The sequence below is a fragment of the Hyla sarda genome, chromosome 5 (genome assembly GCF_029499605.1).
Source record: "Hyla sarda isolate aHylSar1 chromosome 5, aHylSar1.hap1, whole genome shotgun sequence".
Taxonomy (NCBI): Eukaryota; Metazoa; Chordata; class Amphibia; order Anura; family Hylidae; genus Hyla; species Hyla sarda.
Genome location: NC_079193.1, coordinates 15,418,529 through 15,434,290, shown reverse-complemented (window position 1 = coordinate 15,434,290; position 15,762 = coordinate 15,418,529).

Below are 15,762 nucleotides of genomic sequence, written 5' to 3'. Positions count from 1 at the left end.
TATAGTAGTTATATTCTTGTATATAGGAGCAGTATTATAGTAGTTATATTCTTGTATATAGGAGCAGTATTATAGTAGTTATATTCTTGTATATAGGGAGCAGTATTATAGTAGTTATATTCTTGTATATAGGAGCAGTATTATAGTACTTATATTCTTGTATATAGGAGCAGTATTATAGTAGTTATATTCTTGTATATAGGAGCAGTATTATAGTAGTTATATTCTTGTATATAGGAGGCAGTATTATAGTAGTTATATTCTTGTATATTGGTGCAGTATTATAGTAGTTATATTCTTGTATATAGGAGCAGTATTATAGTAGTTATATTCTTGTATATAGGGGCAGTATTATAGTAGTTATATTCTTGGATATAGGAGCAGTATTAAAGTAGTTATATTCTTGTATATAGGAGCAGTATTATGGTAGTTATATTCCTGTATATAGGAGCAGTAATATAGTAGTTATATTCTTGTATATAGGAGCATTATTATAGTAGTTATATTCTTGTATATAGAAGCAGTATTATAGTATTTATATTCTTGTATATAGGAGAAGTATTATAGTAGTTATATTCTTGTATATAGGAGCAGTATTATAATAGTTATATTCTTGTATATAGGAGCAGTATTATAGTAGTTACATTCTTGTATATAGGAGGCAGTATTATAGTAGTTATATTCTTGTATATAGGTGCAATATTATAGTAGTTATATTCTTGTATATAGGAGCAGCATTATAGTAGTTATATTCTTGTATATAGGGGCAGTATTATAGTAGTTATATTCTTGTATATAGGAGCAGTATTATAGTAGTTATATTCTTGTATATAGGAGCAGTATTATAGTAGTTATATTCTTGTATATAGGAGCAGTATTATAGTAGCTATATTCTTGTATATAGGAGCAGTATTATAGTAGTTATATTATTGTATATAGGAGCAGTATTATAGTAGTTATATACTTGTATATAGGAGCAGTATTATAGTAGTTATATTCTTGTATATATGAGCAGTATTATAGTAGTTATATACTTGTATATAGGAGCAGTATTATAGTAGTTATATTCTTGTATATAGGAGGCAGTATTATAGTAGTTATATTCTTGTATATAGGGGCAGTATTATAGTAGTTATATTCTTGTATATAGGAGCAGTATTATAGTAGTTATATTCTTTTATATAGGAGCAGTATTATAGTAGATATATTCTTGTATATAGGAGCAGTATTATAGTAGTTATATTCTTGTATATAGGAGGCAGTATTATAGTAGTTATATTCTTGTATATAGGAGAAGTATTATAGTAGTTATATTCTTGTATATAGGAGCAGTATTATAGTAGTTATATTCTTGTATATAGGGAGCAGTATTATAGTAGTTATATTCTTGTATATAGGAGCAGTATTATAGTAGTTATATTCTTGTATAAAGGAGCAGTATTATAGTAGTTATATTCTTGTATATAGGAGCAGTATTATAGTAGTTATATTCTTGTATATAGGAGCAGTATTATAGTAGTTATATTCTTGTATATAGGAGCAGTATTATAGTAGTTATATTCTTGTATATAGGAGCAGTATTATAGTAGCTATATTCTTGTATATAGGAGCAGTATTATAGTAGTTATATTATTGTATATAGGAGCAGTATTATAGTAGTTATATACTTGTATATAGGAGCAGTATTATAGTAGTTATATTCTTGTATATAGGAGCAGTATTATAGTAGTTATATACTTGTATATAGGAGCAGTATTATAGTAGTTATATTCTTGTATATAGGAGGCAGTATTATAGTAGTTATATTCTTGTATATAGGGGCAGTATTATAGTAGTTATATTCTTGTATATAGGAACAGTATTATAGTAGTTATATTCTTTTATATAGGAGCAGTATTATAGTAGTTATATTCTTGTATATAGGAGGCAGTATTATAGTAGTTATATTCTTGTATATAGGAGAAGTATTATAGTAGTTATATTCTTGTATATAGGAGCAGTATTATAGTAGTTATATTCTTGTATATAGGAGCAGTATTATAGTAGTTATATTCTTGTATATAGGAGCAGTATTATAGTAGTTATATTCTTGTATATAGGAGCAGTATTATAGTAGTTATATTCTTGTATATAGGAGCAGTATTATAGTAGTTATATTCTTGTATATAGGAGCAGTATTATAGTAGTTATATTCTTGTATATAGGGGCAGTATTATAGTAGTTATATTCTTGGATATAGGAGCAGTATTAAAGTAGTTATATTCTTGTATATAGGAGCAGTATTATGGTAGTTATATTCCTGTATATAGGAGCAGTATTATAGTAGTTATATTCTTGTATATAGGAGCAGTATTATAGTAGTTATATTCTTGTATATAGGAGCAGTATTATAGTAGTTATATTCTTGTATATAGGAGCAGTATTATAGTAGTTATATTCTTGTATATAGGAGCAGTATTATAGTAGTTACTTTCTTGTATATAGGAGGCAATTTTTATTAGTAAAAAACAAACAGAAATGTTACAGTCTATTCGACCCAAAAAATAACAACAAAACAATAATCAAATATCAAATCATACACTTGTAATACAAAATAAACTTAATAATAACTTAGAAAGAGTCCATTGCTTCTAATGGAGAAAAAAAAATGATATATATATATATATATATATATATATATATATATATATATATATATGCCATAAAGGCGAATCAATCTATATATACACATTCCTCCATAATGAACGATTTTTTTCATCCTTCCTGACCTCCAAACATTTTATCCACCTCAGTTCTGTCAGGATCAGGTCTACTGCTCTCCTATCATGGAAGGGTTCGCTGTACATGGAGACTCTGGTCCTGGTGTGCCAGTGATAATACTTTATGACAGATATGATGATGTATAAGGTCTCCTGGTCAATGTCACTCACAGTAGATGGTACACCGTAAATGATTTCCGGGTATTTTAGGGTCTGTAGTCTCGGGATCTTTAACTTTCCGGATATCGTCTGCCATATGTGTCGCCCTCCCCAGCACTCAGATATAAAATGCGCCATTGTCTCCTCCTCCTGACACCATAGGGGACACTGGCGATCAGACACACTTAGGTATCTTAAATTTCCCCTGACAAACAGTTTCCCGTGTAAGGACAGCCAGGCGATGTCATGGAGTTTTTTCGGTAGCCTCACACTATTCAGAAGCCGCAGGCTGACCTGTAACATGGCAGTCGTACAGTCCCTCAGAGCTGGCTGCAAACAGAAGAAGGACTTACACACCCTGACATAAAGGTCCTTACGGGACTTGCTCTCTATATAGGACTTCTCAATGCGCCATCTCTTCAGACATCTGAGTCCGTATTCCAGGTACGGGGGGAGGTAGTCACGCGTCCATCTCCCCCTCTTGAGACTGCCGCCTCGCACCCAAGACTCTGCAAAAGGCAATATCCAGTCCCTGATACTATTCGCCCACAGGGAGCTGTTGTTTGAGTCCAGGCAACCAAAATTAACTTTTAGAAACATGGAGTCAAAGAACACCCTTGGATTCAGCATATCCAACCCACCCTCTCTCCTCTGTAGGTAGGTGACCCCTCTTTTTATTGGGTTCAACCTGTTCCCCCAAAACATTTGGAAGAACAGGCTAAAGAGCCGAGCGGAGAAACATTCTGGCAAAGGAAAAACAACAGAGACATATAAGAAGACGGGGACCAGGTAAGTCTTCAACATTGTAACCCTTTCTCTATAGGTCAGCCTCCAGTTCTTCCACCGCTGAACCTTTGCATTTCCGATTTCCAACTTCTCTTCCCAATTTAGTTTGGCATTATCGTCCCTCCCAAATTTGACCCCTAAGATTTTAATATAGGTGGAGGCTCTCACAAATTGGGGCAGATCAAAGTCTGGATCAGAATCAGATATCCAGAGAGCTTGACTCTTCTCAAGGTTGACCAGAGACCCTGAGGCCTCCGAGTAACTTCTGATGGCTGCAGACAACATCTCCACCTCACGAGGCTCAGATATCACTACAGTCACATCATCCGCATAGGCAACAACACTCAGGGGCAGGCAGTGGGGGACCGGCACCCCCTGAAAACCACACTCCTGCAGTGACCTCAGAAACGGGTCTAAGGCGAATACATACAGCAGCGGGCTCAGTGGGCAACCTTGTCTCACCCCCGCCTCAACCCTGAAGGTGTCACCCTGCCAACCATTGATCAGAGGAAAGCTCTCGGCCTCACAATACAAAGTCTTCAGCCAATCGATGAATTGTCCCGGAATACCGTACTTTGACAAAGTGGCCCATAGATACTCGTGATCTACTCTGTCAAAGGCTTTAGCCTGGTCAAGACTGACAACATATCTCCCACACCTCAGGGCTTTACATCTCTCGAACATCTCCCTTATGGAGATCACTGCCCCAGAGATGTTCCGCCCTTTTACTGTGCCATACTGACAGCCTGCCAACAGTGCCGGGGACAGACAAACTAACCTAGAAAACAGAATTTTTGCCAGAATTTTCCTGTCGACATTCAAGAGGGCAATTGGCCTCCAGTTCTTGATGTCACTCGGCTCTTTACCTTTAGACAGCAGAATCAGCGAGGACACTCTCATGGATGGAGGCATCAGGTGACTTTCTAGACAATTTGTGTAAACATCCACGAGGATTGGAGCCAAGAGGTCTCTGAATGTCTTATAGAATTCTGCTGTTATCCCATCTGGACCTGGTGCCTTCTTCACATGTAACTTATCAATGGCCTCTTTAACCTCCGCCACCGTCAATTCTGCTGTCAAAGGAGAAAAGTCCAAATCATTAGTATCAGGGAGCGGAGTCGCCTCCAAGAATTGGGTCATCTTGTCTCTATCCAAAACCTTCCTCTGAAACAAGTCAGCATAGTACGATCTCACCACCCCCAGGATACCCTCCCGAGATGCCTGCAAAACACCCTGGGAGTCAGTGAGACCGGTGACAGATTTATTTGCCACCCGCTCCCGGCAATTCTCAAAGGGATCAGGAGACCCTAAGGACCCATAATCACGTTCAAGAACCAGGGAGGTATACCTGCTGTACTGATACTGCCTTATCTCAGATTTCAGCCGGTCTATCCTTTGTTGGTCCCCACCCGCCGAATATAGTGACTCCAATTCTTTGCGCAGCTTGAGATACTGGCCATACTTACTCTTCCCCTTTTTAAAGGACAGTCTCTTTAAAAGGGTTCTGATCTCATCCTTGACATCCTCCCACCAGGCGGCCATATCATCATAGAAGTCCACCCTCTCTATCTGGCTCTGCATAAGGGAATGAACACATTTCTGGACATAGTCATCCTCCAAGATACTGGAGTTTAGCTTCCATAATCCCCTACCAATATCTGGATGCTTAGCGGCTCCTAGACAGAAAACCAAGGCCATATGGTCTGAATATGGGACGACTTTCTCACACATCTCACTGACCATTTCTGCAGGACTCACAAACGCCATGTCAATTCTACTGCTCCTGCCAGAACATGAGTACGTGAGTTTTGGCTTTCTACCACCCCATGTGAACACATCACACATACCAGCCTGTAAAATCATGTTATTCAGGACTCTGGAGTCCCTGGCCACCGCTCTACCTGAGGACCTGTCACCTGATGTTCTAGTGACATTGAAATCCCCGGCCATGACTACAGGAACAGACGTAAACATATACGGCTTGACCTCTTCAAACAACTGGACCCTTTCTGTCACTGTCTGTGGGCCATAGATATTTATGAGCCGAAGCCTTCTACCATGGATAGTGATCTCCAGGATTAGACACCTTCCCATGATGACCTCTGTCATCCTATGTACAGTCACATCCATGGTGTTAAACAGTATGGCCACCCCGGCATAAGGTTCCACAGCCAGTGACCAGAAACAAGGTCCAGATGTCCATTCCCTCTCAGCCTCACGTAAGTGTCCCAATGTAGTCAGGCGCGTCTCCTGCAAAAAGATGACATCTGCGTCCAGAAATTGTAGATGCTCATAGACTATGTGTCGTGTCCTCCTCACTTTAATACTGTTTGCATTACTTGAAATAAGTTTTAAAGTAAACCCAGCCATGATAAGATAGCACAAGGAAAAGAGCAGAGACCTGATCCCCATCATCATAAGTCAGAATCTGAGTCCTGTTGTCCACCTCCTGTCTCCATGTCTGACTCTACATTAGATTTTGCAGTCTGTGGTTTTCTTTTTATTGGGGGTTGGTCCCTCGTGTCACCGTCACAGTCGTCTTCTATTTTTTTAAATTCAATATCTAAATCTCCATCAGATTCTGACAAAACCTCAAATCTGTTCGACACCACCATCACTCCTGCCCCATTATTAATCTTTTTTTTTACACTTTGCCCAGTACTATAGCCATTCTCGGGCCTACGGGAGGACGTGTCTTTTTTCCTTCTTTTTATTTGCTGGGTCTTATTCTCTTCAGATAAAGATGGAGACACAGAAGAGGATACCCCCGGCTGCTGCTGGTCCTGTGGCACAACCTCCATGTCCCCCTGTGCTATCTCTGACTGCTGAGGTGTTGGTGCAGTGTTATGCTTGTCTGGCTGGACCTCCTGTCTTGTTATTATAGAACCAGTCATCAAAGCCTCCTCCTCTACAGCCTCTGCCCCCGCCACTAGGTCCTCATCAGGAAGCTCCCGACAGATGTTGTGCCAGGCATTGGGACAGTCTCTGTGAGGGTGACCGATCTCACCACAGAGATTGCACCTGATGTTTTGGCAATCGCCACTTAGATGACCAGTCTCACCACACAAATTACATTTTGTTACTGTACAGGCGTTTGCCAGATGCCCAGGTTTGCCACATTTAAAACACTTTCTGGGCTGACCGGGGTAGAAGCAGACGCCCTTTTCCCTCCCAATGAAGAAGGAGTTGGGTAGGTGTTGTGTGATATTACCATGTTGGCGCAGCTTCACCAGGACCTTCCACCCTCCAGTCCAGATACCGTCATCATCTCTGTTCTTGGTGAGATCAGACACCAGGTCACAATGTCTGCGGAGCCACACCACAATGTCCTGGGGAGGAACAGCTTCATTCCAGAAGATGATGTTTATGATGACGGTATCTGGCTTGGATATGGGAATAAAACTGAATTTATTCCAACCCTCTGTGTCTCTGAACCTGGGGAAGTTGGACCAGAACCTATCCAGATTAGACATGAGCTTAAAGCTGACATCATAGCCCTGTCTATCTGGAAGATTTATTACCGCCAAGATGTCCGCTGGCACAAACCCCATCTGGTGGCACAGGAGCTCCCTCACCACAAACCTCCTATCCGGAAGGTCCTCCTTGGCACCTCTGTGCCGAAATCTCACCACATTCCTCCTTTTAAATGCCTGGCCTGTGTAATTGGCGCTGGAGGTGAAGGATGGAGCACCACGGCTCCAGGCATTTCTAGGAGGAACCCTGCGGGTACCTGTGTCCTGTCTTACAGGGTTGGGGTCTACTCTAGGGGGCCCTGCTACAGCTGAAGTACTTGTGGGTAAAGGGGGGAAATCATGCACAGTATTGTGTACCACATCAACTTCCCCATCCACCTCTATGTCATTATCAGATAATACATCCCACACAGATTGTGCACCCCCTCCAGCCACCGACCCCTCAGGAACATCACAGTCCGCACCACCAGTCCGTGCCCCAACATCACCACAGTCCGCACCCCCAGTCCGTGCCCCAACATTAGAGCTCTGCTCCATTACCCCATCACCTTCAAAATGTCCAATGTCTTGCTGACGAACTGGGACTTCTGGGACTTGTGGTGCCTCTGATGGTCTCTGCTCCTGCTCAGGCCCAACTGCAGATTCCTGTGGCTGTTGTTTCTCGCCATCTTGGAAAGAGAACCGTGCCGGCTGTATCAGGGGTCTTGTCACCTGCTGGGGCTCATCCGGGGTGATGTCCGGTTCCATATCAGGTCTGGGCTCTGCATCAAAGTTCAGATGGTATTGGGAGAATCTTTCCTGGTTCCTATAAGACTCTGCCAGTGGCCCCAACTTTTCCAGGATACAGTCCATCTCCTTCACAATGTCAGCGAGCTCTATGCTGAGTGTGTACAGTCTCTTATCATGCAGAGCTTTATACTGGGGATTAGCAGTCTTCAGCATGTATACAGAGTCTATCTGCATCTGCAGCATACCCTTCAGGTGCTTGAGCTCCTCCATCCTCCTCACCAGAGCAGGGATCTCCTCCGCCAGCTGTAGCTCTGGTGCCCGGGCGGTCTCATTGCCCTGTTGTTGGGATCTGGACAGTCTCTTGGGCTCTTTGAATGTATCAGACCCATGAGCTGCTGTATCAGAGTCTGAAGCAGGAACAACTTTACAAACACCAGCAGACTTTACCACAGTTTTTCCAGGAGTCACCTCCATAGACCCCTCACCAGTGTAACCTCCAGCCTGGGATCTGGTGCGGCCTGAGCGGGTCATGCTGGAGACCACATCTCGTTTCTGCAGGTTCTCCTGTAAGGTCTGTCTCTCCAGAGATGTCCTCCTCTGTCTCTGTGCTGGAGAGTGGAGCTGCACACCTGCTGCCTGTGATCCCCTCACCTCCTGTGCACCAACATGGCCTTGAACTGCAGACCTGTGGTCTCTTACAGAGGCTTCTTTCTTGGAATCTTTAGATTGTTCCCCATACTGTGAGCCTTGACCGGCCGACTGTGAACCATCACTTGTCTCATACACACTTTCTTCTTCTTGTTTTACTTTACTCACATCCAAGTCTTTATCTTCTTTCTTAGCACTGGCAGTGCTTCCATACTGAGGACTTCTGTGTACAAAATCCACTTTAGGATTTCCATCCATATCAGAATGAGTGTAGGAGATTCCCTCCAGTGTAGGCCGAGAAGCCTGGGCCTTGCTTGGGGAGCTTCCCCGCCCAGGGTGGCCCCTCCCTGGGCTTGCTCCAGACATCAGGAGAACCACAGACACAACCTCACAGCTAGGAGGCAGTATTATAGTAGTTATATTCTTGTATATAGGTGCAATATTATAGTAGTTATATTCTTGTATATAGGAGCAGTATTATAGTAGTTATATTCTTGTATATAGGGGCAGTATTATAGTAGTTATATTCTTGTATATAGCAGGCAGTATTATAGTAGTTATATTCTTGTATATAGGAGCAGTATTATAGTAGTTATATTCTTGTATATAGGGGCAGTATTATAGTAGTTATATTCTTGTATATAGGGGGCAGTATTATAGTAGTTATATTCTTGTATATAGGAGCAGTATTATAGTAGTTATATTCTTGTATATAGGAGCAGTATTATAGTAGTTATATTCTTGTATATAGGGGCAGTATTATAGTAGCTATATTCTTGTATATAGGAGCAGTATTATAGTAGTTATATTCTTGTATATAGGAGCAGTATTATAGTAGTTATATACTTGTATATAGGAGCAGTATTATAGTAGTTATATTCTTGTATATAGGAGCAGTATTATAGTAGTTATATTCTTGTATATAGGAGCAGTATTATAGTAGTTATATTCTTGTATATAGGAGCAGTATTATAGTAGTTATATTCTTGTATATAGGAGCAGTATTATAGTAGTTATATTCTTGTATATAGGAGCAGTAATATAGTAGTTATATTCTTTTATATAGGAGCAGTATTATAGTAGTTATATTCTTGTATATAGGGGCAGTATTATAGTAGTTATATTCTTGTATACAGGAGCAGTATTATAGTAGTTATATTCTTGTATATAGGAGCAGTATTATAGTAATTATATTCTTGTACATAGGAGCAGTATTATAGTAATTATATTCTTGTACATAGGAGCAGTATTATAGTAGTTATATTCTTGTATATAGTAGCAGTATTATAGTAGTTATGTGGAGGGGAGATAGAGAGATAGGACCGCACCGCGGTCACCCACAATATCCGGGAGTGTGTACACTGTGACAGGGGATGTCGGAGGTATGGAGCGGGGTGGTGCAAAAAAGCAGGAGAAAACAATGTCCAAAATAGCAAATAGAGAAAAAGGTTGCTTCTGCACTCACCCTACTTGCGCTGCTTCACTGTGTCAATGAGTTAGTCCATGTACGGCCGGCCGCTGTACGGGAGATGATACAGAGAGATCGCTGCAGCCGAAGCTGAGCGGTGACAGCTACGAGCTCGTTTCGCGGTTAAAACCGCTTCTTCGGGCCTCACCTCGTGTCTGTCTGAGCGCATCCTTTATCTGGGCGCTCCTATGACGTCATCCTCGGTAGGAGGAGACTAGTGTTACCTGTTCAGGTACGTGATTGACATTCACAAAAAATGTTTTCAAAGTGAATAAAAACAAAGAAGTTGCAAGAAGAATATAAAAATGTATAAGGGGGAAGTGAGATAAATTCAAACAAAAGGGGAAATTATATGTACACATGGATTGCAGAATTGGTTTGTGTCAGTGTACGGGGCGTAATACACTGGAGCTCACAGAAATACTGTAAGCTCATTGCGATCATTAAGCCCCAAAATGCCCATGGCATCGGTCTTAATGATCCAATGTGCCTCTCGCTGTCGGAGGACTTTCTCTCTGGCTGTGCCCCCGGTGGCTATTTTTTCTAAGCCGCAGAAAATCAGTGTTTTTTCATCACTTTTGTGGTGAGCCTTCATATGCTCGATTAGTCTGGCCGAGCCGATCCCTGTTTTAAGGGACCGTTTGTGCTCCCTGAATCTAGAAAAAAGGCAGCGTTTGGTGGACCCTATGTAATACCTTTTACAGGGACATAGGATCGCATATATGACCCATTCTGATCTGCAGAAAATAAAGTCATGTATAGAAATGTCACAGTTTCCCAATTTTATGTAGGCGCCTCTGTACATCTGGGGGCAGTGAATACATGTCTCACATTTGTAGTTTCCTTTTAATTCATTTTTCGCCATCCAGTTCTCGCCAAGTTTTTTGCTGGAGAAAGAGGAGGAGACTAATTGGTTTTTCAGACTTTCACTCCTGCGGAAAGTGACCAGCGGTTTTTTCATTGCGGCTTTTTGTAGGACAGGATCTCTTTCGAGAATGTGCCAATTATTGAGGAGAGCTTTTCTGATGACAGTGGCGAGAGGGTTATATTGAAAAGAAAAAACAAATCTCTGCTCTTCAATGTCTTTTTCCGTTTTAGCAGACGTGGCATGTTTTTTATTTTTCTTATATTTTTTGTTGATCAAGTCACTGCGGGGGATCTTTTTCACTCTCTCCAGAGCTTCTTTTAGTAACCTGGGAGGATAACCTCTTTCTTGGAATCTGCTGGTGAGTTCGTCAGCTTGTTTTATGAAACCTTCTTCTGTACTATTAATCTTTTTTATCCGGAGGTATTGGCTGTATGGTAGAGCATTTTTTGTGTGCTGAGGATGATAGCTTTGGTAGTGGAGATACGAGTTGGTGGCTGTCTCCTTTCTGTATCCTGTAGTTGTTATGTTGCCATCTCTAATGTGGATCTCTACGTCCAGAAATTAAATTTTTTCGGCTGAAAATTTACTGGTGAATGTCACGATGCCGGCTGGCAGGTAGTGGATCCTCTGTGCCAGAGAGGGATTGGCGTGGACCGTGCTAGAGGATCGGTTCTAAGTCACTACTGGTTTTCACCAGAGCCCGCCGCAAAGCGGGATGGTCTTGCTGCGGCGGTAGTGACCAGGTCGTATCCCCTAGCAACGGCTCAACCTCTCTGGCTGCTGAAGATAGGCGCGGTACAAGGGAGTAGACAGAAGCAAGGTCGGACGTAGCAGAAGGTCGGGGCAGGCAGCAAGGATCGTAGTCAGGGGCAACGGCAGAAGGTCTGGAACACAGGCTAGGAACACACAAGGAAACGCTTTCACTGGCACTAAGGCAACAAGATCCGGCGAGGGAGTGAAGGGGAAGTGAGGTGATATAGGGAAGTGCACAGGTGTAAACACTAATTGGAACCACTGCGCCAATCAGCGGCGCAGTGGCCCTTTAAATCGCAAAGACCCGGCGCGCGCGCGCCCTAGGGAGCGGGGTCGCGCGCGCCGGGACAGAACTGACGGAGAGCGAGTCAGGTACGGGAGCCGGGGTGCGCATCGCGAGCGGGCGCTACCCGCATCGCGAATCGCATCCCGGCCAGAGGCGGTATCGCAGCGCCCCGGGTCCGTGGAACCGACCGGAGCGCTGCAGTGAGAGGAGTGTAGCGAGCGCTCCGGGGAGGAGCGGGGACCCGGAGCGCTCGGCGTAACAGTACCCCCCCCCCTTGGGTCTCCCCCTCTTCTTGGAGCCTGAGAACCTGAGGACCAGACTTTTGTCCAGGATATTGTCCTCAGGTTCCCAGGACCTCTCTTCAGGACCACAACCCTCCCAATCCACTAAAAAGAAGGTTTTCCCTCTGACCTTTTTAGATGCTAAAATTTCTTTGACGGAGAAGATGTCCGAGGAGCCGGAGACAGGAGTGGGGGGAACAGATTTGGGAGAGAAACGGTTAATGATAAGTGGCTTAAGAAGAGAAACATGAAAGGCATTAGGAATACGAAGAGAAGGAGGAAGAAGAAGTTTGTAAGAGACAGGATTAATCTGGCGCAAAATCTTGAAAGGACCAAGATAGCGTGGTCCCAACTTATAGCTAGGGACACGGAAGCGGACATATTTGGCGGAGAGCCATACCTTGTCTCCAGGGGAAAAAATGGGAGGAGCTCTTCTTTTCTTATCCGCGAATCTCTTCATGCGTGAAGAAGCCTGTAAGAGAGAATTTTGGGTCTGTCTCCATATGGTGGAAAGATCACGAGAAATTTCATCCACAGCGGGCAAACCAGAGGGCAAGGGGGTAGGGAGGGGGGGAAGAGGGTGACGGCCGTACACCACGAAAAACGGGGATTTGGAGGAAGATTCAGAGATTCTGAAATTATACGAGAATTCGGCCCAAGGTAGAAGATCTGCCCAGTCATCCTGGCGGGAGGAAACAAAATGTCGTAAATAGTCCCCCAAGATCTGGTTAATTCTTTCTACTTGTCCATTGGATTGAGGATGGTATGCAGAAGAAAAATTTAATTTAATCTTGAGTTGTTTACAGAGAGCCCTCCAGAATTTAGACACAAATTGGACGCCTCTATCCGAGACGATCTGCGTAGGCAACCCGTGAAGACGAAAAATGTGTACAAAAAATTGTTTAGCCAACTGAGGCGCTGAAGGAAGACCAGGAAGAGGGATGAAATGTGCCATTTTGGAGAATCGATCAACGACCACCCAAATAACAGTGTTGCCATGGGATGGGGGTAAGTCAGTAATAAAATCCATACCAATCAGAGACCAAGGTTGTTCGGGAACAGGCAGAGGAAGAAGAAAACCAGCGGGCTTCTGGCGAGGAGTCTTATCCCGGGCACAGATAGTGCAGGCTCGCACAAAGTCCACCACATCAGTCTCTAGAGTCGGCCACCAATAGAAGCGAGAGATGAGTTGCACAGATTTCTTGATGCCCGCATGACCTGCGAGATGGGAGGAGTGACCCCATTTGAGGATTCCGAGGCGTTGGCGTGGAGAAACAAAGGTCTTTCCTGGAGGAGTTTGCCTGATGGAGGCTGGAGAAGTGGAAATCAGGCAGTCAGGAGGAATGATGTGTTGAGGAGAGAGTTCAATTTCAGAAGCATCTGAGGAACGAGAGAGAACATCGGCCCTAATGTTCTTATCAGCAGGCCGAAAGTGAATTTCAAAATTAAATCGGGCAAAGAACAGAGACCACCTGGCCTGACGAGGATTCAGCCGTTGGGCAGACTCGAGGTATGAGAGGTTCTTGTGATCGGTGTAAATAATAACTGGAAATCTTGATCCCTCCAGCAGATGCCTCCATTCCTCAAGTGCTAATTTAATGGCTAGAAGCTCTCGATCCCCGATGGAGTAGTTCCTCTCCGCCGGAGAGAAGGTCCTAGAAAAAAAACCACAAGTAACAGCATGCCCGGAAGAGTTTTTTTGTAGAAGGACAGCTCCAGCTCCCACTGAGGAGGCATCAACCTCCAATAGGAAGGGTTTAGATGGGTCAGGTCTGGAGAGCACGGGAGCCGAAGAGAAGGCAGACTTGAGTCGTTTAAAGGCGTCTTCCGCTTGAGGAGGCCAAGACTTGGGATCGGCATTTTTTTTTGTTAAAGCCACAATAGGAGCCACAATGGTAGAAAAATGTGGAATAAATTGCCTGTAATAATTGGCGAACCCCAAAAAACGTTGGATGGCACGGAGTCCGGAGGGGCGTGGCCAATCTAAGACGGCAGAGAGTTTATCTGGATCCATTTGTAGTCCCTGGCCAGAGACCAAGTATCCTAGAAAAGGAAGAGATTGGCATTCAAACAGACATTTCTCAATTTTAGCATAGAGTTGATTGTCACGAAGTCTCTGAAGAACCATACGGACATGCTGGCGGTGTTCTTCTAGATTGGCCGAAAAAATTAGGATATCATCAAGATATACAACAACACAGGAGTATAGCAGATCACGAAAAATTTCATTAACAAAGTCTTGGAAGACAGCAGGGGCGTTGCACAGGCCAAAGGGCATGACCAGATACTCAAAGTGTCCATCTCTGGTGTTAAATGCTGTTTTCCACTCATCCCCCTCTCTGATGCGGATGAGGTTATAGGCGCCTCTTAAGTCCAATTTAGTAAAGATGTGGGCACCTTGGAGGCGATCAAAGAGTTCAGAGATGAGGGGTAAGGGGTAGCGGTTCTTAACCGTGATTTTATTAAGTCCGCGGTAGTCAATGCAAGGACGTAGAGAGCCATCTTTTTTGGACACAAAGAAAAATCCGGCTCCGGCAGGAGAGGAGGATTTACGGATAAAGCCCTTTTTTAGATTCTCCTGGACGTATTCAGACATGGCAAGAGTCTCTGGGGCAGAGAGAGGATAAATTCTGCCCCGGGGTGGAGTAGTGCCCGGGAGGAGGTCGATAGGACAATCATAAGGCCTGTGAGGAGGTAGAGTCTCCGCTTGTTTTTTGCAGAAAACATCCGCGAAGTCCATATAGGCCTTAGGGAGACCGGTTACTGGAGGAAGCAGAGAGTTACGGCAAGGGTTACTGGGAACCGGTTTTAGACAGTCCTTGGAACAAGAGGGCCCCCAACTCTTGATCTCCCCAGTGGACCAATCCAGGGTTGGGGAATGAAGTTGAAGCCAGGGAAGTCCAAGGAGAATTTCCGAGGTGCAATTGGGGAGGACCAAAAGTTCAATCCTCTCGTGATGAGATCCGATGCTCATTAGAAGGGGCTCCGTGCGGAAACGTATGGAACAGTCCAATCTTTCATTGTTTATACAATTGATGTAAAGGGGTCTGGTGAGACTGGTCACTGGGATGTTGAACCTGTTGACGAGGGAGGCCAAAATAAAATTTCCTGCAGATCCAGAGTCCAAGAAGGCCACAGAAGAGAAGGAGAAGGCAGAGGCAGACATCTGCACAGGCACAGTAAGACGTGGAGAAGCAGAGTGGACATCAAGGATTGTCTCACCTTTGTGCGGAGTCAGGGTACGTCTTTCCAGGCGGGGAGGGCGGATAGGACAATCCCTCAGGAAGTGTTCGGTACTAGCACAGTACAGGCAGAGGTTCTCCATGCGGCGTCGTGTCCTCTCTTGAGATGTCAGGCGAGACCGGTCGACCTGCATAGCCTCCACGGCGGGAGGCACAGGAACAGATTGCAGGGAACCAGAGGAGAGAGGAGCCGAGGAGAAGAAACGCCTCGTGCGAACAGAGTCCATATCTTGGCGGAGCTCCTGACGCCTTTCGGAAAAACGCATGTCAATGCGAGTGGCTAGGTGAATAAGTTCATGAAGATTAGCAG